This window comes from Oryzias latipes, chromosome 6, assembly GCF_053564925.1.
Source record: "Oryzias latipes strain Hd-rR chromosome 6, Olatipes_Hd-rR_3.1".
In the NCBI taxonomy this organism is placed as follows: domain Eukaryota; kingdom Metazoa; phylum Chordata; class Actinopteri; order Beloniformes; family Adrianichthyidae; genus Oryzias; species Oryzias latipes.
In genome coordinates, this window is record NC_136242.1 from 6855006 (window position 1) to 6881930 (window position 26925).

General features: G+C 44.5%; 2 long non-coding RNA genes across 2 annotated transcripts; both read right to left on the minus strand.

Annotated features, from left to right (window-relative positions):
• Positions 1-871: 871 nt before the first annotated feature.
• On the minus strand, positions 872-6755 carry LOC144992402 (uncharacterized). The gene is made up of 2 exons (XR_013656310.1): positions 4011-6755; positions 872-3934 (listed from the first exon to the last, which is right to left on the minus strand). It is a non-coding gene; the product is annotated as an uncharacterized LOC144992402 (long non-coding RNA).
• A 2663-nt stretch (positions 6756-9418) lies between these two features.
• Positions 9419-19734, minus strand: LOC144992401 (uncharacterized). The gene is made up of 2 exons (XR_013656309.1): positions 17663-19734; positions 9419-17293 (listed from the first exon to the last, which is right to left on the minus strand). It is a non-coding gene; the product is annotated as an uncharacterized LOC144992401 (long non-coding RNA).
• Between the last annotated feature and the right edge of the window lie 7191 nt (positions 19735-26925).

Here is a 26925-nt window from a genome sequence, read left to right on the forward strand (position 1 = left end):
TTCACCTATCAATCAATGCCAGCTGTCTGGTATGAGTATTTCCGACTTTAAGACAGTATTTTTGGTTTTGCATCAAAAAATTTTAAATTAGCTTTGTGTATTGGCCAGTGTTTTGGGATACGATACGTATCCTGATACACGTCCCACTATACGATACATATCTTGATATTGTGTAGGATTGGGCCTGGACATGTCCTAACATGTCTTAACTTTCAGTCAGTCTTTCATCTGAAATTGTGACACATCAGGATGTGATGTCATCGAAATATTGCCTTCATTGTACATAAATAGGAGCTCTTTGCCAAAGTTGGGTTAACAATTAAAAGCATGCCACCTGCTCGTAGACAAACTCGCATGCCCAGGCAGGCCTCTCTCCCCGCCCGCAGACGACGTCGAGTCCGCAGGACTCGTGTTGTTCGCAGACGCCGAAGAGTTGGCCGTCGCAGACACAAAGCCCTTTAATTAGAGGCTTGTTACTAATGTAGCATGCCTCCATTTGGGGAGGCTTTGTAGCAACAACGGAAAAAAACAAACAAAAGAAAAAAAACGTTCACCTATCAATCAATGCCAGCTGTCTGGTATGAGTATTTACGACTTTAAGACGGTATTTTTGGTTTTGCATCAAAACATTTTCAATTAGCTTTGTGTATTGGCCAGTGTCTTGGGATACGATACGTATCCTGATACACGTCCCACTATACGATACGTATCTTGATATTGTGTAGGATTGGGCCCGGACATGTCCTAACATGTCTTAACTTTCAGTCAGTCTTTCATCTGAAATTGTGACACATCAGGATGTGATGTCATCGAAATATTGCCTTCATTGTACATAAATAGGAGCTCTTTGCCAAAGTTGGGTTAACAATTAAAAGCATGCCACCTGCTCGTAGACAAACTCGCATGCGCAGGCAGGCCTCTCTCCCCGCCCGCAGACGACGTCGAGTCCGCAGGACTCGTGTTGTTCGCAGACGCCGAAGAGTTGGCCGTCGCAGACACTAAGCCCTTTAATTAGAGGCTTGCTACTAATGTAGCACACCTCCATTTGGGGAGGCTTTGCAGCGACAACAAAAAAAACAAACACATTCACCTATCAATCAATGACAGCTGTCTGGCATGAGTATTTCCGACTTTAAGACGATATTTTTGGTTTTGCATCAAAACATTTTCAATTAGCTTTGTGTATTGGCCAGTGTTTTGGGATAAGATACGTATCTTGATACACGTCCCACTATACGATACATATCTTGATATTGTGTAGGATTGGGCCCGGACATGTCCTAACATGTCTTAACTTTCAGTCAGTCTTTCATCTGAAATTGTGACACATCAGGATGTGATGTCATCGAAATATTGCCTTCATTGTACATAAATAGGAGCTCTTTGCCAAAGTTGGGTTAACAATTAAAAGCATGCCACCTGCTCGTAGACAAACTCGCATGCGCAGGCAGGCCTCTCTCCCCGCCCGCAGAAGACGTCGAGTCCGCAAGGCTCGTGTTGTTCGCAGACGCCGAAGAGTTGGCCGTCGCAGACACTAAGCCCTTTAATTAGAGGCTTGCTACTAATGTAGCACACCTCCATTTGGGGAGGCTTTGCAGCGACAACCAAAAAAACAAAACACATTCACCTATCAATCAATGACAGCTGTCTGGCTTGAGTATTTCCGACTTTAAGACGATATTTTTGGTTTTGCATCAAAACATTTTCAATTAGCTTTGTGTATTGGCCAGTGTTTTGGGGTACGATACGTATCCTGATACACGTCCCACTATACGATACATATCTTGATATTGTGTAGGATTGGGCCCGGACATGTCCTAACATGTCTTAACTTTCAGTCAGTCTTTCATCTGAAATTGTGACACATCAGGATGTGATGTCATCGAAATATTGCCTTCATTGTACATAAATAGGAGCTCTTTGCCAAAGTTGGGTTAACAATTAAAAGCATGCCACCTGCTCGTAGACAAACTCGCATGCCCAGGCAGGCCTCTCTCCCCGCCCGCAGACGACGTCGAGTCCGCAGGACTCGTGTTGTTCGCAGACGCCGAAGAGTTGGCCGTCGCAGACACTAAGCCCTTTAATTAGAGGCTTGCTACTAATGTAGCACACCTCCATTTGGGGAGGCTTTGCAGCAACAAAAAAAACAAAAAAACACATTCACCTATCAATCAATGCCAGCTGTCTGGCATAAGTATTTCCGACTTTAAGACGGTATTTTTGGTTTTGCATCAAAACATTTTCAATTAGCTTTGTGTATTGGCCAGTGTTTTGGGATACGATACGTATCCTGATACACGTCCCACTATACGATACGTATCTTGATATTGTGTAGAATTGGGCCCGGACATGTCCTAACATGTCTTAACTTTCAGTCAGTCTTTCATCTGAAATTGTGACACATCAGGATGTGATGTCATCGAAATATTGCCTTCATTGTACATAAATAGGAGCTCTTTGCCAAAGTTGGGTTAACAATTAAAAGCATGCCACCTGCACATAGACAAACTCGCATGCCCAGGCAGGCCTCTCTCCCCGCCCGCAGACGACGTCGAGTCCGCAGGACTCGTGTTGTTCGCAGACGCCGAAGAGTTGGCCGTCGCAGATACTAAGCCCTTTAATTAGAGGCTTGCTACTAATGTAGCATTCCTCCATTTCGGGAGGCTTTGTAGCAACAACGAAAAAAACAAAACAAAAAAAAACACATTCACCTATCAATCAATGCCAGCTGTCTGGTATGAGTATTTCCGACTTTAAGACGGTGTTTTTGGTTTTGCATCAAAACATTTCAAATCAGCTTTGTGTATTGGCCAGTGTCTTGGGATACGATACCACGCACACACCTCCGTTCCGTGCTCACCCCCCCCCCCCCCATCTGCACCTGCACTCGCCCCTCCCCTTCTCTCTCGTGGATCGCACTCCGCTCAGCACACACACACTGCAACACTACCCTTGTATTGATCAAGTGGTACAGGTTTATATGGGATTAATAAAGTAAGCAGTGCTATCAAATTGTGTTTCCAAAAAGTAATTGTTACATTAATCTAATTCAATGTCCCTGATTTCATTTTCATGTAGATGCAATCCTGCAGGAATTAAAAGAACATGGCAGCAGCTAAAAATGAAGTATAAAAACAATTCAATTCAATTCAATTCAATTTTATTTGTATAGCCCAAAATCACAACAACAGTCGTCTCGATGGGCTTCGAAGTAAAACATGAAATCAAAAGGATCACGAATATAAAGAGTTCAATAGAAAAATACTAAAATGAACTAACAAACTGACTAAGCTATACTGGCATCCCTGCCCTCAGACCCCCCTTCGCGGTAAGGAAAAACTCCCAAAAAAACCGGATTCCGGAAAAAACGAAGAAACCTCAGGGGTGCCCACATGAAGGAGGGATCCTCCCCCAGGACGGACAGGCGATTTACCAGAACTCTTAGAGAAGAATTAACTTATCTAAATCTACAACTACATATATAAAAGTCCAGCAGACGAGCTTCATCCAGCCGTGGTTGTGGGGACAGTCAAAGGCGCGAGTCGAGCCGGAGACAGGAACCACAGCCAGGTGTAGGAGCAGGAGCAGAGACGAGGTACTCGGTCAGGTACAGAGCAGAGACGAGCCAGAGATGAGCCAGAGGCAGGATCCACAGCCAGGTGTAGGAGCAGTAGTAGAGACGAGCCAGAGACGAGGTACACGGTCAGGAACAGGAGCACGGATGAAACAACTGGAGTCTGGAAGCACTCCCACTCCCCAGGAGGGGAGAGGAAAAGAGGGACAATACATGAATCGCACTGCACCAAACAGAGGCATGGAGAACTAAATGATAAATTATGATCAAGAATAGAGGAGAGGAAGGGTAGAAGTAAAAACAGGAAAGAGGACAGAACCCCAGTGCACCATAGTTACCCCAGCTTCAACTTCTAGCAGCCTTTTAAAAGAAATAGTTATTATTAAGTTTAATTTAAACAAATTAACATTAAGTTAAATAATCTCTGAATACTAACTAGTCTGACAATAAGCCTGTCCAAAGAGGAATGTTTTCAGTCTAGCTTTGAATGTAGAAACTGAGTCGGCCTCTCTTACATGAGCTGGGAGTTTATTCCATAAGACAGGGGCTTGGTGACTAAACGCTCTACCTCCAACCGTACTTTTACTAATTCTAGGAACCTCAAGCAGTCCTGCATTTTGCGAGCGAAGTGTTCTCATTGGATGGTAAGGGACTATGAGGTCCTTAATATAGGACGGGGCCATTCCATGTAAGGCCTTATAGGTTAACAGGAGGATCTTGAACTTAATTCTGGAATCAACTGGGAGCCAATGGAGCGAAACTAACACAGGAGTGATGTGATCTCTTCTGCTAGTTCCAGCTAACAATCTAGCTGCTGCGTTCTGAACAAGCTGGAGACTTCTTAAGGAACTCTTAGGACACGCTGCTAACAAGGAGTTACAGTAATCCAGCCTAGACGTAACAAACGCATGGATGAGTTTTTCAGCATCACTCTTAGAAAGTATATTTCTGATCTTGGCAATATTCCGCAGGTGAAAAAAGGCAGTTCTGCACGCCTGAGATATGTGAGCCTTAAATGATAAATCCTGGTCAAGTAAAACCCCAAGGTTTCTAACTGTGGAATTGGGGGCTATACTTATGCCATCCAGGGAGACTATCTGAGCAGACAGAGTATCTCTGAGGTTTTTAGGACCAAGTATAATGACCTCAGTTTTTTCTGGGTTCAAGAGGAGGTAATTAATTGTCATCCAGGTCTTGATGTCACTGATGCAGGCGTTCAGTTTCTCTATCTGGTCATTCTGGTCAGGCTTCATGGATAATTACAACTGCGTATCGTCGGCATAACAATGAAAATTAATGCTGTGTTTCCTGATTATGTTTCCTAGGGGTAGCATATAAAGCGTAAACAGGATCGGTCCCAAGACTGAGCCCTGTGGGACTCCATAGTTGACTCGAGTGCACTGAGAGGAATGGCCATTTACATTAACGAACTGATACCTATCGGACAGATAGGATTTAAACCACTGGAGAGCAGATCCTCTGATCCCTATGTCCTGCTCTAATCTATGGAGTAAAATACCGTGGTCGATAGTGTCAAAGGCTGCACTGAGGTCCAACAGGACCAGAATAGAAAGTAGTCCCTTTTCTGAGGCCAATAACAAGTCATTAGAGACTCTAACTAGTGCAGTTTCCGTACTGTGGTGAGGTCTAAACCCCGACTGAAAGTCTTCAAAGTGGCTGTTGTCCTGTAGGTGGCAGTAAAGCTGCTTAACTACAACTCTTTCTAGGATTTTAGAAATAAAGGGCAGGTTTGATATCGGTCTATAGTTGGCCAAGATGCTAAGATCCAAACTGGGCTTTTTCAGAAGAGGTTTAACAACTGCATATTTAAAAGACTGTGGCACGTAACCCGTTTCCAGAGAGGCATTTATCATTGTTAATATGGGATCATTAATTAGGGGAAAAGTTTCTTTAAAAAGTCTAGTGGGAATTGGGTCTAACAGACACGTTGAGGATTTGGAGGACGTAATAATTGATGTTATTTCCGCTTGATCCACAGCAGTGAAGCAGTCCAATGTTACAGAGGTTTCTATGGATGCCTCCACTTCTACCGCTTCAGCCTGCTCTGGGCTGATAGTAGGAATAACTTGATTTAACTTATGTCTAATATTTGAGATTTTACTGTCGAAAAATGTAAGAAAATCATCAGAGCTGAGAGAAACAGGAACATGTGGTTCTACTGAGCTCTGACTGCGAGTTAATTTAGCAATAGTGCTAAAAAGAAATCTTGGATTATTTCCATTCTCTGATATTAAGGTTGAATAGTACTGGCTTCTAGCTCTACGCAGGGCTTTTTTATAATTTAATAGGCTATGTTTCCAGGTATTCAGAGACTGCTCTGAACCGGAGCGGCGCCATTCCCTTTCCAACTTACGGGTTTCTTGTTTAAGAGAACGAGTTTCAGCGTTAAACCACGGTGCTACTCGGTTTTGTCTGACGAACTTAGGTTTCAAGGGGGCAACAACATCGAGTGTACTCCTGAGGGCTTGTAAGGCATCATTAACAAAGTGGTCATTTATACTAGGACTGATACTATGGGAGCTGGTCTCAGAGTATTTTCTCAGAATATCACTAAGTACTGGCTGAACTGTGTGTTTAAACTCAGACACAGAACGGTCAGTTAAGGTTCTTCTAAGCTGTTTCTTATTCACTGGGACAGAAGGATGTTCCAGTGTAAACTGGAAGGTAATCAGAAAGTGATCAGAAATGATGGGGTTAAGAGGAAGGACACTCAGCTGGCTGATCTCTATACCACGGGTTAGAACAAGGTCCAGGGTGTGCTTATGAGAGTGAGTGGGTTCATTCACACTTTGGGTGAAACCAACATCATCTAATAAAGCTGCAAAAGCCTTTCCTAGGCAGTCACTGGGGTCATCAACATGAATATTAAAAACCCCTAATATTATAGTTTGATCAGAATCTAAGACAATAGTCGATAGGAAGTCGGAAAACTCAGTTAAAAATTCTGAATATGGGCCGGGGGGGCGATAAATAATTATGAGTAAAACAGGTTTTAGGTTTTTTTAACTTTAGGGCTGAGAAGTAAGCTAGACTGTGATATTACTGCCAAACCACCTCCTTTCCCTGAAATCCTGGATTTCTTATAGTTAGCATAAGTGGGGGGGGTTGCTTCATTCAAACTAACATAGTCATCCTGATGGAGCCAAGTTTCTGTTAAGGCTAAAAGACTAAGGTTTTGATCAGTAATTAACTCGTTGACTAAGAGGGACTTGGAGGAAATGGATCGAATATTTAATAAACCGCATTTAATGACATCATAATTCTGCTTGTGAGAACTGCTGTCTGTCACTTTAAGGTTTCTATGACGCGCTCCTTTCATTTGTCTTTCAGCACATAAGCTAAAGCTAGGACCTGCTTGACTTTCCCTGCATGGGTTTTGCACCGGCACTAACCCTAAGGGAGGCTCAGAGGAGCGTTTTACACTGCTGCTCTGCGCCCGGGTCTCGTCTCTGGATTGTCAGGTTAACAGACTAAGGCTAGCAGAAATGTTTCTAGAAAGAAGAGCGGCACCGTCCCGGGTGGGATGGACGCCGTCTCTCCGCATGAGACCGGGCTTCCCCCAAAACGCGCTCCAGTTATCCACAAAACCAACGCCGTTTTCTGGGCACCATCTAGAAAGCCAGCGGTTAAATGATGAAAAGCGGCTGTACATTTCATCACTGACTAAGTTCGGCAGGGGACCAGAGAAAATTACAGTGTCGGACATCGTCTTAGCCAGTTTACACACCGAAGTTACGTTTAACTTAACCACCTCTGACTGTCTCCGTCGGGCATCATTACCGCCTGCGTGAATCACGACTCGACGGAACCTGGACTTATTCTGAGCTAACATCCTAAGGTTCCCCTCGATGTCACCAACTCTGGCCCCCGGATAACACCTGACTGTAGCCGCTGGGAGCTCCACGTTTCTAACTTCAGAAGAGCCTATAACCAGAGTTGAGTGTTCAGCGGGTGTGTCGCCGAGGGGGGAGAACCTATTACTAACGTGGAGTCTCGGGTGCTCTAAGTTTTTGCGTTTAGCACTATGTTTCCTCCCAACCGGTACAAACCCCTGACTGTCTCCCGGCTGTTGGGAGGGCGCTGGGGTACTAGCTAAGTTAGCCCTGGTAGCGCGGCGCGCGCTACGAGTAACGACCTGGCTAGCCGGCTTAGCTTCCACTGTGCGGAGCCGCGCTTCTAACTGCTCCAGCCTGGCCTCCAAGTCTAACACAAGACTACACTTAACACAACTACCGCTATTTTCACTAAAGGAGGCAGGATCATCACTAAACATATGGCACATGGGGCAGGAGAGAGGAGGAGAGGCGGAAGGAGTGGTGGCCATGCCAGGTTTTAAGCTAAGGCTAGCGGTGTTTAGGTAAAGAGAAGTGGTCTATTTAGCAAAATGAGAAAGTGAACAGCAAGCGGTTTAACAGTGGTGAATTCGCTAATAAAAGGTACTAGATGTGAATATTAACCCAGATAACCCTTAGAGTAAGCAATAGTAGTAAGGCTAATGCCAAACAAGAGGACAGCAGTCACACATGACTAGCACTGGGAATAGCTCACCCGGAAATGACGTCACAGGAAACCGTCAGACCAAAAACATAATTCAATCAGGTCAAATTTGAGCATGTCATGGATGTAGGCTTTGTTGACAATATTTGAAATATGAAACATCTACATAGCAATACATAGCTATTGTTGTTTTCATTGTTTATATGTAATTGACTGCAACGAAAAACGGTAACGCTCAAACAAAAACGTATGGGGAAATGACAAAAAATCCAGTCTAGGTCTCAAAATCCTCGTACGAGGTAAATATAATTCTCTACGAATTAATGCAGCCTCCTCGTCTATTGGGTCCTCCAAAAAAGGACAAGCCATTCTTGTCACTTAGACCGTCTCTGTGTGACGGAAATTTGGGCAATGAAGGTTAAAGCGAAACATACCGCTTTGTCTTTAAAAAGGGGAGGGGACCGGCAGAAACTTTGAGTTTAGAGAATAAAACCTGCTCCCGACCAGGTTAGGTTCACAGCATAAGTAACCATGGACACTGACTCAGAGTATAAGTTACCTCTCTTTCAGAAACGGGTTTGACTTACTCTGTTTACTCTGGTTTAACAAACCTCCCATTCTGAAACGGAAAACCCAGGGTTTCCCTGATTTCAGGGTTAACGCACTCAGAGTTTACACTTAACCTCCTTTCTGAAACAGGCCCCTGGTGTCTAAGTCATTCATATTCACAGTAAAAACATTAAATATATTACATTTCAGTTGTGTGCAGCATCAATTAATTTTAACCATCATTAGAAAATCTTGCTTTTTAATTTAATTTTATTTAAAATTAAATGACTGACTTTTTGCACGAAATACTTATGATTGATGAAATGTTATTACATTTCAACGACTCAGCTTATTTATCAACGTGTCAGGAAAACAAGCCATATGCAACCGACTAACTGGCTGCGTTATTGACCTGTTTACACCTCTCCTGATCAGATTAAAAACACATTCAGTTGAACGCAGCCGAACAAAATGGATCTGACTTCTGCTGACAGCCTCCTGGCTCATGGTTTTACACCCAAGATTTCCCACTTCCCATGACTCTTAGGGGCTGACGGCGGGGCTAACCCTCAGGCCAGTTGTATCCTCTCTGATCAGTCCCTTTACGTGAGTGTCAGTCAGAACGGACCGATGCCTTGATTTCACGTGTTTCAAGGTAATAAACAGGGACTGGCAGACATATATTTAGTGAAGGAAAGAAATCGTCCGTTTCTCAGTTCTTTCCATCCATGCGTGTTCGATAGTCGAGAGTGGTAAAACAAACAAGGATTCAACCGGTTCAAAAACACACTGAGTTTATTTCCCTGACAATAGTTCTAAAGCACAGATTAAAACATTAATGCAGATATCTGGATTCTCAAGTAAAGATCTACTGACGCACAAGTTACATGCGAATTATTCGTAGATTTACCCAAGAACAATGGAATAGTTTGAAAACAGTCTTTTTAAGATGTGTTTGAATCTCCGCCTTCCGGAAAGATCATGGCCGCTGGTCCTCCGCCCCGGAACACTCTGATTCGTCAGCCGGTATCCCTCGTGCTTCCACCGGCCAATAGCTGAAGGTTGCAAAGTCCAGATCCGCTCCGCCTTTCCAGGGGTAGGGGCCATTCACCGGCGCACACAATCCATGATCAAAAGGAGTCCTCCTCTGGTCCAAAGTAAATCATACCAGCCAAACGAATACTCCATCGCCGGCACGAGATCAGAGGTCAGCTTCATCCTCCACATGAGAACACGAACCTGAACACTTTCCCAAGGATAAGGTGTTCAACCCAGATAGTAGAAATGTAGTCCCTGACATATTTATCGCGTCTCTGGAAACTCCTAGATTTTGCACAAAGAAGTCCTAGTTGCTGCTGCAACTACAAAGCACAAGTGAAGGTCACTGGAAAATAAGTCCTGATGAGTTCAAAATGAGTTCACTTCACACTAAAGATAAAGCTATAACATAATGAAGAATAAGATATTAAACATACATTTTCTACATTTCCCTCTCTTGATCACACAAAGTGTGATCACCTAAAAGACTTAACACTACAACACTCAAAAACAACAAAACATTACAAACCTAACCTAACCTGACAGCTGTGGTCTAAAGCCTGCACAATCTGGAACACAAAATATTTCAAAGGAGTTAGGCGTCCATGCATGAACGTGCGAGCGAAACCTGTCTGGAGCATCAGTTAAACATTCAGTGTGTAGTCTGACAGGAAAAGTCTCGCGACGGTTCCGTGCTCCTGCGACAACCACCCCTAAGGATGCCCATGCTCACAAGATCGACCTAACCCCTTGGCACAATGTCATTAATAAAAGTTACACAGTACAAAAACTAAAGTAGTAAATAAGGTAAATAAAACAAATTCAAAGTCTAATTCAGTGTAATTCAAATTCAAATAGTAAAAAAGCATAACCGTAAAAAAGTTAACAGTTCCTGTAAAGCAAAAGAACACCTGGAATTAAGGGGGAGGAATGCGAGACATGTTAAGGCAGAACAAAATCACACAAACTGAGTTGACAGCTGGGGTGGGGGAAAAGGATCACTGACAGGCAACATGGCATATTGCCCATGCTCACGATCCTTGTCGCCCACCGCTTTCTCTATGAGGCGTGTCAGAAGTGACCTAATGCAGGGAATGCAGCAACAACCACACAGAGTGAGAATAGCTGCAAAGACGGCAACTGCAACAAGAATAGAGGAGATCAAATTTTTCCAGGGACCAAACACTTTCATCCAGTCATCCCACATGGATGTGTCAACACCTGAATGGTCCTTCATTTTCTTATTTAATGTGCGCATACCGTCAATAGCCACTGTCAACTTACCACCAGCTTGCGTATTATTGGGAATAAAAGTACAACACTGATCACCAAAAATACCACAAACACCAGATTTCTCCGCCAATAACATATCTAATGCAATTCTGTTTTGGAATGCCACGAGGGAGGTGGCCTTCAATTGTTCATGCACAGCTTCAAAACCTGCAACAGTGTAATTGCCTAACTTCTGAACATTGTAATGGATGTAGTTAATTCTGTCAACGTTTTTATTAGGGGTAATCCATAAGAGAATACTCTCAAACCCAGAAGCCACCTGATTCACTAATTTATACTCATCTGGAACGCCTCTAGGGACACCAAGAGAGTCAATGTATGTCGGATCATTCTGGCCCATCCAGCCCGTGTCACGCTTGGACCGTCTCCAGGTAGGCTGGTGGGTCAGCGGGGGTGCGACACCTGTCAAAGCTGTGGGTTGAATAAAAACGGGTAAGATCAAAGTGACCAATGCACACCGTCCGGCGGCATTCAGGGGTAATCTGTCAAATATTTGATTTGTGCCACACCATATCCAAATATCCGCTCGTGAGAGTGGCTGGAAATGAGTCAGAACTTGTGTGTCATTACACCAATTGTCAGTAACATTACCTATAAATCGACTACCATTTCCATTACGTAACACGAAACATGAGAAATTTTGAGGGGCCACACGTCGGTCAAAAACAGGCTTACTTTTATCACTGGGGGCCAGAGGATAAAAGCGATCCAGTTTCCGACAGTCCGGGCTAAAAGGAATTGTGCTAGTCATTAAGTCAGCGACACATTCTGCTGGAACTGCTGCGGGAACCACACGTAACAAAGGACGGGGTCCCATACACACAACACAGTCTTCCTTTATTACATTTGCTGCTTGTTCGACCATCAGCAACCAGTTGTTGGCTTCCCCGCTGATACCTGTCACAATCTGGAACCAATTATCTGTGGAAGGAGTTCCTTCTATGATTTTTACCTGTTTGACTGGACTGAAGCCTAATCCTGTCCGTAAGAGAGTGGTGGTGGTAGCATTAAAGTCTGGACAAAACATAATCTGCCAACACGGATCTTTTCCATTTGCCCATGCACAAATGAGCAATCGTGAGCAAAAAGTGATGTAACCCTGTGTAGAAACAGGGAAAGGCTGACCAGTGGTGTTAACACGGAAAGTGAAAAACGAATCTGAAACAGTAAAATTAGAAATTATTCTGGACCACTCACGAGCTCGGGGTGTCCACCCATAGGAACCTTTCCTCCAAGATGATTCTGCTGTGTATCTAAATATTGATCCCCATCCTCCATCCCCCAACAATCCCCGAATGTACCAGTGATAGCCTCGCCACTTACTTGCTGTTCCCCAGTGGTTATGTCTGAAACTGTCCCTTGGTGCTATAATTAACACATCTAGTGTCTGATTGGGATTGTAGCAAAAATACGGGAACCCTAAAGGGGGCGGAAGAGGGCCACACATGAGTTGTTCAGCTTCCCTGGTATACGTCCAGGCATCATAAAATGTACTTCGCCTTGTTCTGTTACGTCCTGTAGCAGTCTGCCTATGGGATTGAGTCAGGTTATATTTAGTACGATTAGCTTGAATCTCAGGTAAATCAAGGAAGAAGATCCATAAAAGAAATAGGAAAAATATAACAAAACTGATAACTCCCCATGTCCATTTCCCTCTCTTGGCCTGAGGAAGGCCCAGGCCAGTAGTAGAAGGAAACATCGCAAAGGCAGACAGGGGCAAAACACAAAATACAAAACTAGACAAAATTATAGAAAAAATAAGTTGAATCCAAAAATCGAAATTGAATGTAAAAATCCTAATCTAAAGCAAAAATAGAAATTGAAGTAAAAACATAAATCGAAGTAAAAATATAAAATGAAGTAAAAATATAAAATGAAGTAAACACAAAAAACAACAAACAGTCCTGTGCACCGTCAAGGTCAATCAGGCGTCCTGTCCACTGTCCTGTGAATAGCAAGGTCGCAACATCGAGTAATGATACCACTTATTGTCTCTGCCCTGCAGCTGCACAGCAGACGTCGTTCGAGCCGTGACACGATAAGGACCCGTCCACCTGGGTTCTGACCACTTCCTTTTGAACGCTTTCAGGTACACGTGAGTCCAGTCAGCCAGGTTATCACCTGGTGGTTCAGCTGGAGGCTCGTCCTTATCCTTAACCTGCGCAGAAAAAGTGGAGGCAAAAGCATGCAACAACTTCCAATAGGTAACCAAGGACCTATTGGGTGAGTGGGCGTCGTCTAAGGGTCTAATAGTCGACGAAGGACCTGGCATTAATCTACCGGTCAAAAGTTCGAACGGAGAGAAACCTGTTCTGCGATTTACGGATTGTCTGACGGCTAACAAAGCTAGAGGAAGAGCAGTAACCCAATCTATATTAGTTGAGGTGCATATTTTTGCCAATTTTTCTTTGAGCGTGCGATTCATGCGTTCCACAGAGCCCTGTGAAGAAGGATGGTAAACACAACCAAACTTATGTTGCAATCCAAGAGAGGCTTCAACTTGCTGGAGGTGCTTACCGTTAAAATGAGTCCCATTATCAGATCTGATTTTAGCAGGAAAACCATGTGTGGGTATGTAGTGATTTACCAGTGCTTTGATCACTGAGATGGAGTCCTCTCTTTTGCAAGGATAAGCTTCAGGCCACCCTGAAAAAGAATCAACAACAACAAGCAAATATCGCTTACCTTGCACGGGGTTGATCATGTCAGTGTAGTCAATCACAACCTCGGCTCCTGGCCAGGGGGCAGAGTCAAAACTCCCTGGCATAGGTTTGAGGGTGGGCCTAACATTATAGGACTGACACACTGTACAGTTGTGCACATAATCATGACAGACATCACGCAACCTGGGGTGCCACCACATGAGCAGCTTTGTCATCATGATAGATGGTCCCAGATGCGCTGGACCATGGCTTTCCTTGAGGATGCGTTGAAGAAGAGGTCCGTCTGGTACCACAGGCTGACCATATGGACCCACCCACAAGCCATCTGATGATCTCACGGCACCCTTTTGAAGCCAGTATGATTTCTGCTCTGGCGAGGTTGTGGATTGCAGGGTCACCAGGTCATCATGTGTGGGGCTGTCCAACAGCTCAGGTGGTGTGTAAACACTCACCATTTGATGTGTGGGGGTGTACCCTGCTGCTGCCTTAGCAGCCGCGTCAGCAGCGTTATTTCCTCGTGTTGTCAGGGTGTTACCTTTACTGTGACCTGGAACTTTGACCACAGCCACTCTGGAAGGCAGTTGCAGTGCAAGCTCCAGGCGCTGCATCAGGTCCTTATGAGCGATAGGCTCCCCTCTCGCTGTAAGAAAACAGTTCCTCTTCCATGCAGCAAGATCTAACAATGCAGCCGACACTGCATAAGCAGAGTCAGAGTATACTGTTACCTGTTCTCCAGGTGCAGCTTCAAGGGCCAAGCACAGAGCCAAGACCTCTGCTGCTTGGGCCGATGGTTTTACTGTCAAAATTTGTGATGTTAGGGTGATGAACTCACCTTTAGAGCACTCCACCACAGCAGCCGCTGCCTGCAGAGTTCCAGATGTTGAGCGAAAACAGCAACCATCTGTAAAGAGAATTCTTCCTTCTGGAAGAGGCTTCGTTTCCAGATCTGGCCTGGTTCGCAGTTCTTTCGCCACAGCTACAGAGCAAGAATGAGGATCCATAGAAATTCCCTCTGACATATTAATGCCAGTGTGTTGGTACTGAATGTTCGGAGCTGTCAGAGTTTTCAGCAGCCTCGTCTGTCTTAAAGACGATAGCGTGAAAGATGATGACGCAACATATGATGTGACTGAGTGCTCCGTCAAAATTATCAACGGATGTGACATCACGATGTGTGCTGTTTTGAGAATCACTTTCGCCAAACCTGCAGCATAACGAGTACATAGTGGCGAACGGGCTTCAACGGCATCCAGGGAGATGCTACAATACATTAGCACATCCCGTCTGCCCTGATTTTTCTGGAAAAGAACAGCATTAACAACTGTGGGCGTCATTGTAGCATCGAGAAAAAATGGCTGAGTATAATCTGGGGCTGCGAGAGCAGCAGCGCATGCCATGTCTTGCACTAATGTTACAAAAATCTCATCAGTCACTGGGGTCCAGTCCAGCACAGCCGCGAGGTTAGTTGCACCCTTTTCTTTAATCATTGACCTCAAGGGGCCAGTGCGCTCCACAAAACAAGGAAGAAAATGTCTGCTGTAACCACAAAGACCCAAAAATGCCAACATTTCTCTTACTGTCTCTGGACGTTTATGCTGCAAAATAGACATTCTATGTTCTGTGGACATCGATGATCCTGTGCTGGAAACAGTTCTGCCTAAAAATGTGACTTCCCTTCTGCAACATTGCAGTTTCTTCTGAGAGACTTTGAAACCCAAATCATACAGCTTCAGGAGAAGATCTTTTGTTGCCTGAAGACAGGTGTCCGCAGTTGGAGCTGCGAGCAGAAGATCATCAACATACATCAACAAAACACATCCCTCTGGAAGCACAGTATCCTGCAAAAGAGACTTCAAACATTGATTGAAAATGCCAGGAGAATTTTTAAATCCTTGTGGCAAGCGTGTGTACTGCAAGCGGACACCTTTATACTGAAATGCGAAGAGGTGTCTGCTGTTCTCATGTAATGGAATGCAAAAGAAGGCGTTTGCTAAATCAATAGCAGTGAACCACACACATTGTGGGGTTAAAGTTGAAAGCATGCGATGTGGATCAGGCACAGGAAGGACTGGAGTGATGGTTACATCATTAACAGCCCTTAAATCATGTGCCATTCGATAAGTTTTACCATCTGCTTTTAAAACCGGTCTCAAAGGAGTACACCACGAAGAATGCGAATGCTCAATGACACCTGAGTTCCACAACCCAGTCAGAGTTTCCTCCATCCCTGCATCTGCTTCCTGCACCCATCGGTACTGCGGTCTGAACACCTGTGCTCCTGCAGTTACCTGAATCTCCACCGGAGGGACGGCAGAGCATGAACCAACATCAAATGGACCTGTGGACCATAAAGAGGCAGGCAGTGTTTTTAACATCACCTCTGCATCTTCATGGTCTGTCATCTCTCTTCCATGATGTCTGGCGATGCACACATGCTCCAGGACTGCGGAGTTCGTCGTTAAAGGCAAAGTTATCCTGTACATTTTTGTAGAGGGAGAAAATTGGACACCTGGAAGAGCACAGTTTTGCCAATCTGTGTTGTTAACTCCCCTTTTTGTCATAGGCCCGAGTTGCCGAGCCTCATGACCAGGGGATAATGCTAATGAAATGTGCGGTACCGCTGTGTTTGACATCCGATACCATTGCATTTGTGAATGTGTTAATGCACAATGAGCTGCTACACCCTCAGGGCCGATATATATATCAGTGGAGTTCAAATGCCACGTGTGGCCTTCTACCTGATGAAATGCTTCCTGATATAGTTGATCATCCTCTCTGTCATAATATAGTGTGCAGTGCAGGTCATCCAGAGGCGGAAAATAGGGCTTCAAAGACAGAATCCATGGCTTCCATACCTGGAATTCGTGGAACACACCTGGCGTGTCAGAAGACTCGGGATCGAGCAGGGCCCAGTAGATGTCTGCCGTGGGGGTTGGCTGTGGTTGAGGCTGCAACAACCACTGTCCGTCATACTCTGTGGCATGGCACCCAGCCAGAACATGTCCATTTGGGAAGGCGATCTGTATCCCATCTGCAGAACATAGGATGCTGGCTCCTGTTTTGACAAGAATGTCCCGTCCCAACAGATTCACAGGCGTTTGTGGTGAATGCACAAATGAATGTTCCACCGTCTGACCAGCCAGTTGAAATGTCAGTGGAATAGTTCTTTGCAGGTTTTGGGGTTTCCCAGAGAAGCCAACAAGGTTCATATTTTCATTTGTCAGAGCAGATGGAGGCAACTGACAATTTATAGAGGAACAGGTGGCACCAGTGTCTATCAGTCCCATCATGGGAGTACCTCTGAGCTTGAAAGGGACCATGGCTCCTGCATCACCAAATGGTTCCTGGCCTCCTGGGCACCCCTAGTGGTATTGTCCAACTTGCCACCCCTGTGGTTCTTTCCACGGTGGAGGAGGGGCTTGGAGCGGTCGTGGGTGCTGTCCAGGTCGCCCTCGGCCCCTAGACTGTGCATGTTGCTGTTGGGTACCTCGTTGTGGGCAGTTCTGTACCCAATGATCTGGAGCGCTACAGATGAAGCATCCATCTCCAGCTGCTGCTGGGGGGGGTCTCCTGGGTGGTCCACGTCCTCCAAAATATGCAGCCCTTCTCCTGCCCCGGCCTCTGAATGCCTGAGCCTGCCACATCATTGCTGCTGGCTCTGAGGGGATTAAACTCATCATGTTATCCTCCTTTTTAACACCTTTTTTATCCTGAGTGGATTCTTTTCTGGCCTGTGCAAGTTGAAGTTTCAGTAATTGTGTCCTCAGTTGCTCAACCTCTCCCTCTGCTTTGCCCTTTTTCTCCAAGTATAATTTGCAATGATAATCCAAATGTATTTTAAATCTAGGTTCATCACCAGACATCAAGTCTGGGTCTGCTTTTAATAAATCCTGCAGATCCTGCGGCAATCCTGCCAGGATCGCTGTTCTAAACATGACCGTTTCAGAAGGTGACAGGCTGGGATCTCTGCCTGTGCTGTCTGTCCATTTCTGGACACACTCAGAATAATGTGTGTTGGCTTCCTTACCAGTGTAGGGGAAGCTGGATGGTGCTGCAATCTGTGGATCTGGAAAAAGTTCTCTGATTGCAGTAAAAACTGGAACTTGAACGTCCACTAAAAGAGTGGTCCTGCACACCTGCACGCTGTTCAATAGACTGGATCTCAGTGACTGTGGCCGTTACACCTAGTATCTGTCTTAAATCACCCATACAGGGAACATGGCCTTGCATAACTGTGCATAATTGCTGGAGGAAATTGCGACTTCCATTTGACACACGTGGTAAACGTTCAGCCAGTGTTGAAACATCCTTAAGTGGGAGTGGCTGATAAATAGGCACACCAGCTCCTGTTGCTATCATAGGAAACATATGTTTTGCGTCCCTGTGCTGTTTAGTTCCACTTCTTAAAGTCATACTGTGTTTCACTCGTCTTACCTTATCCAAATCCTGATTTGAGGTGAGGAGACGTGGTTGGTGTGGAGGTGATTCGTCGTCATCGTTCTCCTCCTTTTCCTCCTCATATTTGTCAACATCCTGTTCTGGAAAAATTAATCTGTGACATTTTTTGAACTCACCTGGTAATGTATACTGACCTGCCAAACTCTCCACAGCCTTCTCCTTACGTGTAGTCATGTCCTCATAGCAGCGGACGAATTGTTTGCCTTTGGGGTCAGTGACCCTTGAGGCAGCTCCTCTAGGTGCAGCTGGAGAGCCGTGAAGGGAAGGATAAACATCTGTGCTTTCATCTGCACTTACCCGGGGAGCAGAGGGGGGTTCTGCTTGTAGATTTATGAGGTCTTGGAATGGGTCTGCTCTTTCTTCACCCATCCTGGTTCGTCTTTCCCGCAACATGGAAACTATGTGGTGCTTTTCTTGGGGGGTCAATTCCTCCTCCAGGTCGCAAGCGATTTCTCCACATATTTTCAACATTGGATACATTTCCTGTGAATTGTAAGGGGGGGGGGGGAGGTACAGGGGAGGAATCTGTCCCTACTGGAAGGGAGGGGTAAAGTCCTGGAAGAGGGAGCTTGGGGGAAGACGGTGTCACACTACGTTTATGGCTTTCTTGTTCTGTTTTTATTGTGGCCATCGCTGTTGCAGCCAGGGTCAGTTGATGCAATGTGCGCCTAGTCTCGTCAGCTTCCTTTTGCTTCTGCTTAGCTTCTCTTTTTTCTTTCCGTGATTGTTTTTGCACCTTCTCATCCAAGTCCTGAACCTGTTTTACTATAACATCCTCTTTCTGCCTTAATTGTTGACTAAATGCCATCCAACTTCGAGTCCGTTTCAAATCCATCTGAGCCCATACCTTACGCAATTTCTCTTTCTCCTTATCCTTCTGTTTCTTCTCTATTCCAGCCAACACCTGTCTTTCCAAAATCTCATACATTTCCATCCATTCATTAGCAGTTAAGTCTTTGTCGTCATAGTCAAGTCGTTTGTTTTTGTCTTTGTCATTGAAGTTGTCTGGATAAAATGCACCATTTTCCTTAATTCCTATATCAAATTCACCATTCATGATTATTTTGAATCCTTCTTTGGTTTCTCTCCGTTTATAAAAAATAATTTGTAGAGGCCGAAGCCTCCTTGGTGTTTCCGAAAATCCTAGACGCGCAAAATTAGTTCCTATAATAACTCTGTTTTTTGTAAGGGATTTTTTAACAGGTTGTACAGACGCAAACCTTAGTCAATTTACTGCTCTCCAAATATCACAAGCTCCCAATTTGCCAACGTTCAATTTTTACAGGCCGAACAGACGAAAAACCTGCATAATTTATAAATGTCCAATTTTTCAAAATTTACTGCTGTCCAAAGTGTATATTTTGCCACCGGTCAATCCGCTGTTCTAGGGAGGGTGAACCCAAAACGTATTTATTCGGGTGCGCTATGCTGCCCACACACCCCACTTCCCCTTGATTTGAGTTATTCAATACGCAGAAATTCATAAAAGGCTTCTGCTTACCGTACTCTATGAGGCCTCAAGGGAAGTCAAGCCCGTGGGGGAGTGCGTCACCCGCTTTCGGCCGAAAGTCTCAGTATTCTTGTAATAAGCCACTATGTTGTGGTCCAACCGGTCTGGTCTGCGTTCTTATCCACCCCCAACTTCACGTCCTGAGGAGTACATCGACAACATCGACAGCAGCTTGAGAGCAGCTCTTTGACACACGGGTATTTCTCTGTTCTCCAAAACACAACAGGACCTTCTTTCAGAGAGATATCAGCTCAATCATCTCCGGTTCTCTCGCTGCCTCATCAGTGACAAGCGGGGATCTCAGGCAGTCAGTCTCTGCATTAGAGGATCGCGTATGTGTCAGGAGCAGCATCAAACACAAACTGCCACATTCCTTTTTTAGTATTTAGTTTTAAGACTCTCTGATGGATTTGAGTGTGGTTTAAGAGGGAAAAAAACTATGAAAAGAAGCACAGTATATAGAAAATATGATGAGACGCAAAGAGCCGAAAGCTCATTGGCCAAGAGAGCCGCGTGTTCGCCACCCCTGCACTATACGATACGCATCTTGATATTGTGTAGGATTGGGCCCGGACATGTCCTAACATGTCTTAACTTTCAGTCAGTCTTTCATCTGAAATTGTGACACATCAGGATGTGATGTCATCGAAATATTGCCTTCATTGTACATAAATAGGAGCTCTTTGCCAAAGTTGGGTTAACAATTAAAAGCATGCCACCTGCTCGTAGACAAACTCGCATGCCCAGGCAGGCCTCTCTCCACGCCCGCAGACGACGTCGAGTCCGCAAGACTCGTGTTGTTCGCAGACGCCGAAGAGTTGGCCGTCGCAGATACTAAGCCCTTTAATTAGAGGCTTGCTACTAATGTAGCACGCCTCCGTTTGGGGAAGCTTTGCAGCAACAAAAAAAAAAACAAAACACATTCACCTATCAATCAATGCCAGCTGTCTGGCATAAGTATTTCCGACTTTAAGACGGTATTTTTGGTTTTGTATCAAAACATTTTCAATTACCGTAATTTCCGGACTACAAGCCGCTACTTTTTTCCTGCGCTCACAGCCCTGCGGGTTATTCTGTGACGCGGCTAATTTATGGATTTGATTGGTGGCCGCCATGTACGTACATTCGGGCTCGGTGAATGGTTTTGTATGCGCCATCCACCACCAAGCACAAGTCATTTTTTTTAACACACCTCTGAGCAGCCAAACAGCATGGATGTCACTTCAGGTCTTAGACACTTCAGTCATGGTTCAACAAAAAGAAACACGCATGCCCGGCCGCATCCCAGAATCCTTTGGTGCCATTAGACCCAACGTGCACTTGATCGCCGCTGCAATATGATAAAGCTTTCAAGTTAAAAGCAATCGTTAAAAGCAGCGTGAAAAAATCCCCCATCAGTAAATGGAAATGCCGGTCAGGTGCGTGACGGAGAGAACAGCGCATGCTCAGAAGTGTATTTACCTCTGAGTCATAGTGACTCGGCTGGCTGCACGTAAATATGTGTGAATAACATCAGCCTTTATTTTGTCGGGAAACGACTGGAAACACAAATCCATTTGGTCGTTTTTACGGTTTCTGACTGAGCGGAATTTTGCATTGAAAAGCTCACAGCCGCCGTGTGAGCTTTTCGGATAGGAAAGGGAGACAAGGAGCCCGCTTGGCGAGCACTGAGCGCAGAGGCGTCCGGGGAGCAACAAGTGTTTGTTGTGAAAGGAAGCTTCTGACGAACGCGCCGCGCTGAGGCGCGCGTATCGCGCTGAGGCGCGCGCTATTTTACTGATGTTTTTTAACCAACCCCGTTAGTACCATAATGCTGCCGCGACACAAGTGGAAGGAGAGCTGTTCCTTTTCACCCCTCCATGCACTGCTGCTCCTTGCTCATTCTTAAACACAAACAACAGTGTGGCGAGCCGGGCGTTGGCCCCGCCTTTAGCCCCTAAGACTCATGGGAAATGGGGGATCGCGGATGTAAATTTCCTCATCATAACTGAGGGATGTAATGTTGATTATATGGTTACTGTTAGTAATTTTATGTATGATACCTAGTTTGTCAATAAGTTAAAAAAATAAAAAAAAATCAAATAAAAAAACCCATAACTGAGGAACTTGTGAACAGAATAGAGGTCCATGCTGTTTCAGATGTGGGTGTAATAAGATACATGAGCTTGAGACAAGGCCAGTACCTGCCCACAGTGTGTTAATGAGCCATGCACACTCTGGTAGTCAGGACGCGCTTTGTTGAGGCAGCGGCTTGTATACTGATGCGGCTTGTGTATGTACAAAAATATTTAAGCACGTTAAAATAGGTGGGTGCGGCTTGTAATCGGGTGCGCTTTATAACCCGGAATTTACGGTAGCTTTGTGTATTGGCCAGTGTTTTGGGATACGATACATATCCTGATACACGTCCCACTATACGATACGTATCTTGATATTGTGTAGGATTGGGCCCGGACATGTCCTAACATGTCTTAACTTTCAGTCAGTCTTTCATCTGAAATTGTGACACATCAGGATGTGATGTCATCGAAATATTGCCTTCATTGTACATAAATAGGAGCTCTTTGCCAAAGTTGGGTTAACAATTAAAAGCATGCCACCTGCTCGTAGACAAACTCGCATGCGCAGGCAGGCCTCTCTCCCCGCCCGCAGACGACGTCGAGTCCGCAGGACTCGTGTTGTTCGCAGACGCCGAAGAGTTGGCCGTCGCAGACACTAAGCCCTTTAATTAGAGGCTTTGTTACTAATGTAGCACACCTCCATTTGGGGAGGCTTTGCAGCGACAACAAAAAAAAAAAAACACATTCACCTATCAATCAATGACAGCTGTCTGGCATGAGTATTTCCGACTTTAAGACGGTATTTTTGGTTTTGCATCAAAACATTTTCAATTAGCTTTGTGTATTGGCCAGTGTTTTGGGATACGATACGTATCCTGATACACGTCCCACAATAGATACGTATCTTGATATTGTGTAGGATTGGGCCCGGACATGTCCTAACATGTCTTAACTTTCAGTCAGTCTTTCATCTGAAATTGTGACACATCAGGATGTGATGTCATCGAAATATTGCCTTCATTGTACATAAATAGGAGCTCTTTGCCAAAGTTGGGTTAACAATTAAAAGCATGCCACCTGCTCGTAGACAAACTCGCATGCGCAGGCAGGCCTCTCTCCCCGCCCGCAGACGACGTCGAGTCCGCAGGACTCGTGTTGTTCGCAGACGCCGAAGAGTTGGCCGTCGCAGACACTAAGCCCTTTAATTAGAGGCTTGCTACTAATGTAGCACACCTCCATTTGGGGAGGCTTTGCAGCAACAAAAAAAACAAGAAAACACATTCACCTATCAATCAATGCCAGCTGTCTGGCATGAGTATTTCCGACTTTAAGACGGTATTTTTGGTTTTGCATCAAAACATTTTCAATTAGCTTTGTGTATTGGCCAGTGTTTTGGGATACGATACATATCCTGATACACGTCCCACTATACGATACGTATCTTGATATTGTGTAGGATTGGGCCCGGACATGTCCTAACATGTCTTAACTTTCAGTCAGTCTTTCATCTGAAATTGTGACACATCAGGATGTGATGTCATCGAAATATTGCCTTCATTGTACATAAATAGGAGCTCTTTGCCAAAGTTGGGTTAACAATTAAAAGCATGCCACCTGCTCGTAGACAAACTCGCATGCGCAGGCAGGCCTCTCTCCCCGCCCGCAGACGACGTCGAGTCCGCAGGACTCGTGTTGTTCGCAGACGCCGAAGAGTTGGCCGTCGCAGACACTAAGCCCTTTAATTAGAGGCTTTGTTACTAATGTAGCACACCTCCATTTGGGGAGGCTTTGCAGCGACAACAAAAAAAAAAAAAACACATTCACCTATCAATCAATGACAGCTGTCTGGCATGAGTATTTCCGACTTTAAGACGATATTTTTGGTTTTGCATCAAAACATTTTCAATTAGCTTTGTGTATTGGCCAGTGTTTTGGGATACGATACGTATCCTGATACACGTCCCACAATAGATACGTATCTTGATATTGTGTAGGATTGGGCCCGGACATGTCCTAACATGTCTTAACTTTCAGTCAGTCTTTCATCTGAAATTGTGACACATCAGGATGTGATGTCATCGAAATATTGCCTTCATTGTACATAAATAGGAGCTCTTTGCCAAAGTTGGGTTAACAATTAAAAGCATGCCACCTGCTCGTAGACAAACTCGCATGCCCAGGCAGGCCTCTCTCCCCGCCCGCAGACGACGTCGAGTCCGCAGGACTCGTGTTGTTCGCAGACGCCGAAGAGTTGGCCGTCGAAGATACTAAGCCCTTTAATTAGAGGCTTGCTACTAATGTAGCATTCCTCCATTTGGGGAGGCTTTGTAGCAACAACGAAAAAAAACGAACAAAAAAAACCACATTCACCTATCAATCAATGCCAGCTGTCTGGTATGAGTATTTCCGACTTTAAGACGGTGTTTTTGGTTTTGCATCAAAACATTTTAAATTAGCTTTGTGTATTGGCCAGTGTCTTGGGATACGATACGTATCCTGATACACGTCCCACTATACCAGGTTTGGCGAACTAGTTTGACACCAAGAGCCAAATTTTTTCGCTGTGAGAATCAAAGAGCCAAACCACACATTGACCTGCCAAGACGTACACACACAAACACGCAATTAAAAACGTATTTTTTTACATTACACACTTCTTTCCCTGCAACAGAACAGCAAGTATTGTATTTGTGTTTATTTCAAGGCAAGTGTCCAAAATACACACATCAAATACAGTTTAGCCAGAGTTAACACAGTAACTACCCTGGAGGTCAGATACCCCCACCACTCACACAGGCACCTCTCTCTCATCTCATACACACACACTCTCACTCTTTTCTCTGCCTCTCTGACACACACAACTACTCAGTGACGTGCAGTGAGGTTGATGCTGGTGATTGTAACAACTGAATATTTCACTGTTCATCCAAAAGTATTTAACTGGTAATTCTTTGTAACTCAACATTCCTCTTTCAATGACCCTTACACCAACAAATACACAAACATCTGGACAGAGCATCCTTCAGGGGCCTGTTTCAGAAAGGAGGTTCAACCAACTCTGAGGTTGAACTTGAACTCTGAGTTGGTCAATCGGGAGATTAACAACTCTGAGTTTTCTGTTTCAGAGAAGCTGATCCGCGTTAGGTTAATCAACTCTGAGTGGACTGATTCGGAGTTAAGCGTGCGCACCGCGATTATAAGAAGCCATTATCAATGGATCGCAGATATCACGAGTCACCATGGCAACCGTGAAAAAAAGAGGTCTGCGTATTTTTCGCCAGCTGAACTTGACGTGCTGCTGCAGAGTTACAGTGAATATGAGCACATATTCTGGAAGAAAAGCAACACCGCTGCATCTGCAAAACAGAGACAGTTAGCGTGGGGAAACATAGCTGCTCAAGTTAATGCCTAAGTTTGCATTTAAATCATTGTTATAAAATATTGGCTGTAATAACTTTCTAAATAGTGTAAGGAGTGAAATAAAAAAATGGCGATATTTAGGTGTACTTTTGAAGTGTTATTCCTGGTGTAATTGCATGAAATGCTGCATAGTGTACAGAACCAATCTGGGGGAAAATGCATTTAACGTCGGTAATGTTTAGAGGACTTTTTTGTTAACCTTCCCCTCTTGCAAACGTTGGTCAGTTTAATATTAATACATGCAATTGTGATTTTAAAAGTGAACTTTTGTCTACTGTTGAACCTTTCGCTGCGCGAAGACTTCTCCTTTCTTTTCTCTCGTCTTTCCGACCGTGGTCAGAAGCGCAGGGGAGATTTCCTTCAGGGCCGAAGGGAATTCTCCTTCGGGGTTCACTTCCCGTTCGAAACCCTCAACCTTCAGAGCGGATTAAGAATGACTCCAAAACAGTTATTCTGGGAATGACACCTTCTCTTTATGTAACTAAGTGCTCCGTCCTCCGAACACACAATATATACCACGCACACACCTCCACTCCGTGCTCACCCCCCCCCCCCCCCATCTGCACCTGCACTCGCCCCTCCCCTTCTCTCTCGTGGATCGCACCCCGCTCAGCACACACACACTGCAACACTACCCTTGTATTGATCAAGTGGTATAGGTTTATATGGGATTAAGAAAGTAAGCAGTGCTAGCAAATTGTGTTTCCAAAAAGTAATTGTTACATTAATCTAATTCAATGTCCCTGATTTCATTTTCATGTAGATGCAATCCTGCAGGAATTAAAAGAACATGGCAGCAGCTAAAAATGAAGTATAAAAACATAATTCAATCAGGTCAAATTTGAGCATGTCATGGATTTAGGCTTTGTTGACAATATTTGAAATATGAAACATCTACATAGCAATACATAGCTATTGTTGTTTTCATTGTTTATATGTAATTGACTGCAACGAAAAACGGTAACGCTCAAACAAAAACGTATGGGGAAATGACAAAAAATCCAGTCTAGGTCTCAAAATCCTCGTACGAGGTAAATATAATTCTCTACGAATTAATGCAGCCTCCTCGTCTATTGGGTCCTCCAAAAAAGGACAAGCCATTCTTGTCACTTAGACCGTCTCTGTGTGACGGAAATTTGGGCAATGAAGGTTAAAGCGAAACATACCGCTTTGTCTTTAAAAAGGGGAGGGGACCGGCAGAAACTTTGAGTTTAGAGAATAAAACCTGCTCCCGACCAGGTTAGGTTTACAGCATAAGTAACCATGGACACTGACTCAGAGTATAAGTTACCTCTCTTTCAGAAACGGGTTTGACTTACTCTGTTTACTCTGGTTTAACAAACCTCCCATTCTGAAACGGAAAACCCAGGGTTTCCCTGATTTCAGGGTTAACGCACTCAGAGTTTACACTTAACCTCCTATCTGAAACAGGCCCCTGGTGTCTAAGTCATTCATATTCACAGTAAAAACATTAAATATATTACATTTCAGTTGTGTGCAGCATCAATTAATTTTAACCATCATTAGAAAATCTTGCTTTTTAATTTTATTTTATTTAAAATTAAATGACTGACTTTTTGCACGAAATACTTATGATTGATGAAATGTTATTACATTTCAACGACTCAGCTTATTTATCAACGTGACAGGAAAACAAGCCATATGCAACCGACTAACTGGCTGCGTTATTGACCTGTTTGCACCTCTCCTGATCAGATTAAAAACACATTCAGTTGAACGCAGCCGAACAAAATGGATCTGACTTCTGCTGACAGCCTCCTGGCTCATGGTTTTACACCCAAGATTTCCCACTTCCCATGACTCTTAGGGGCTGACGGCGGG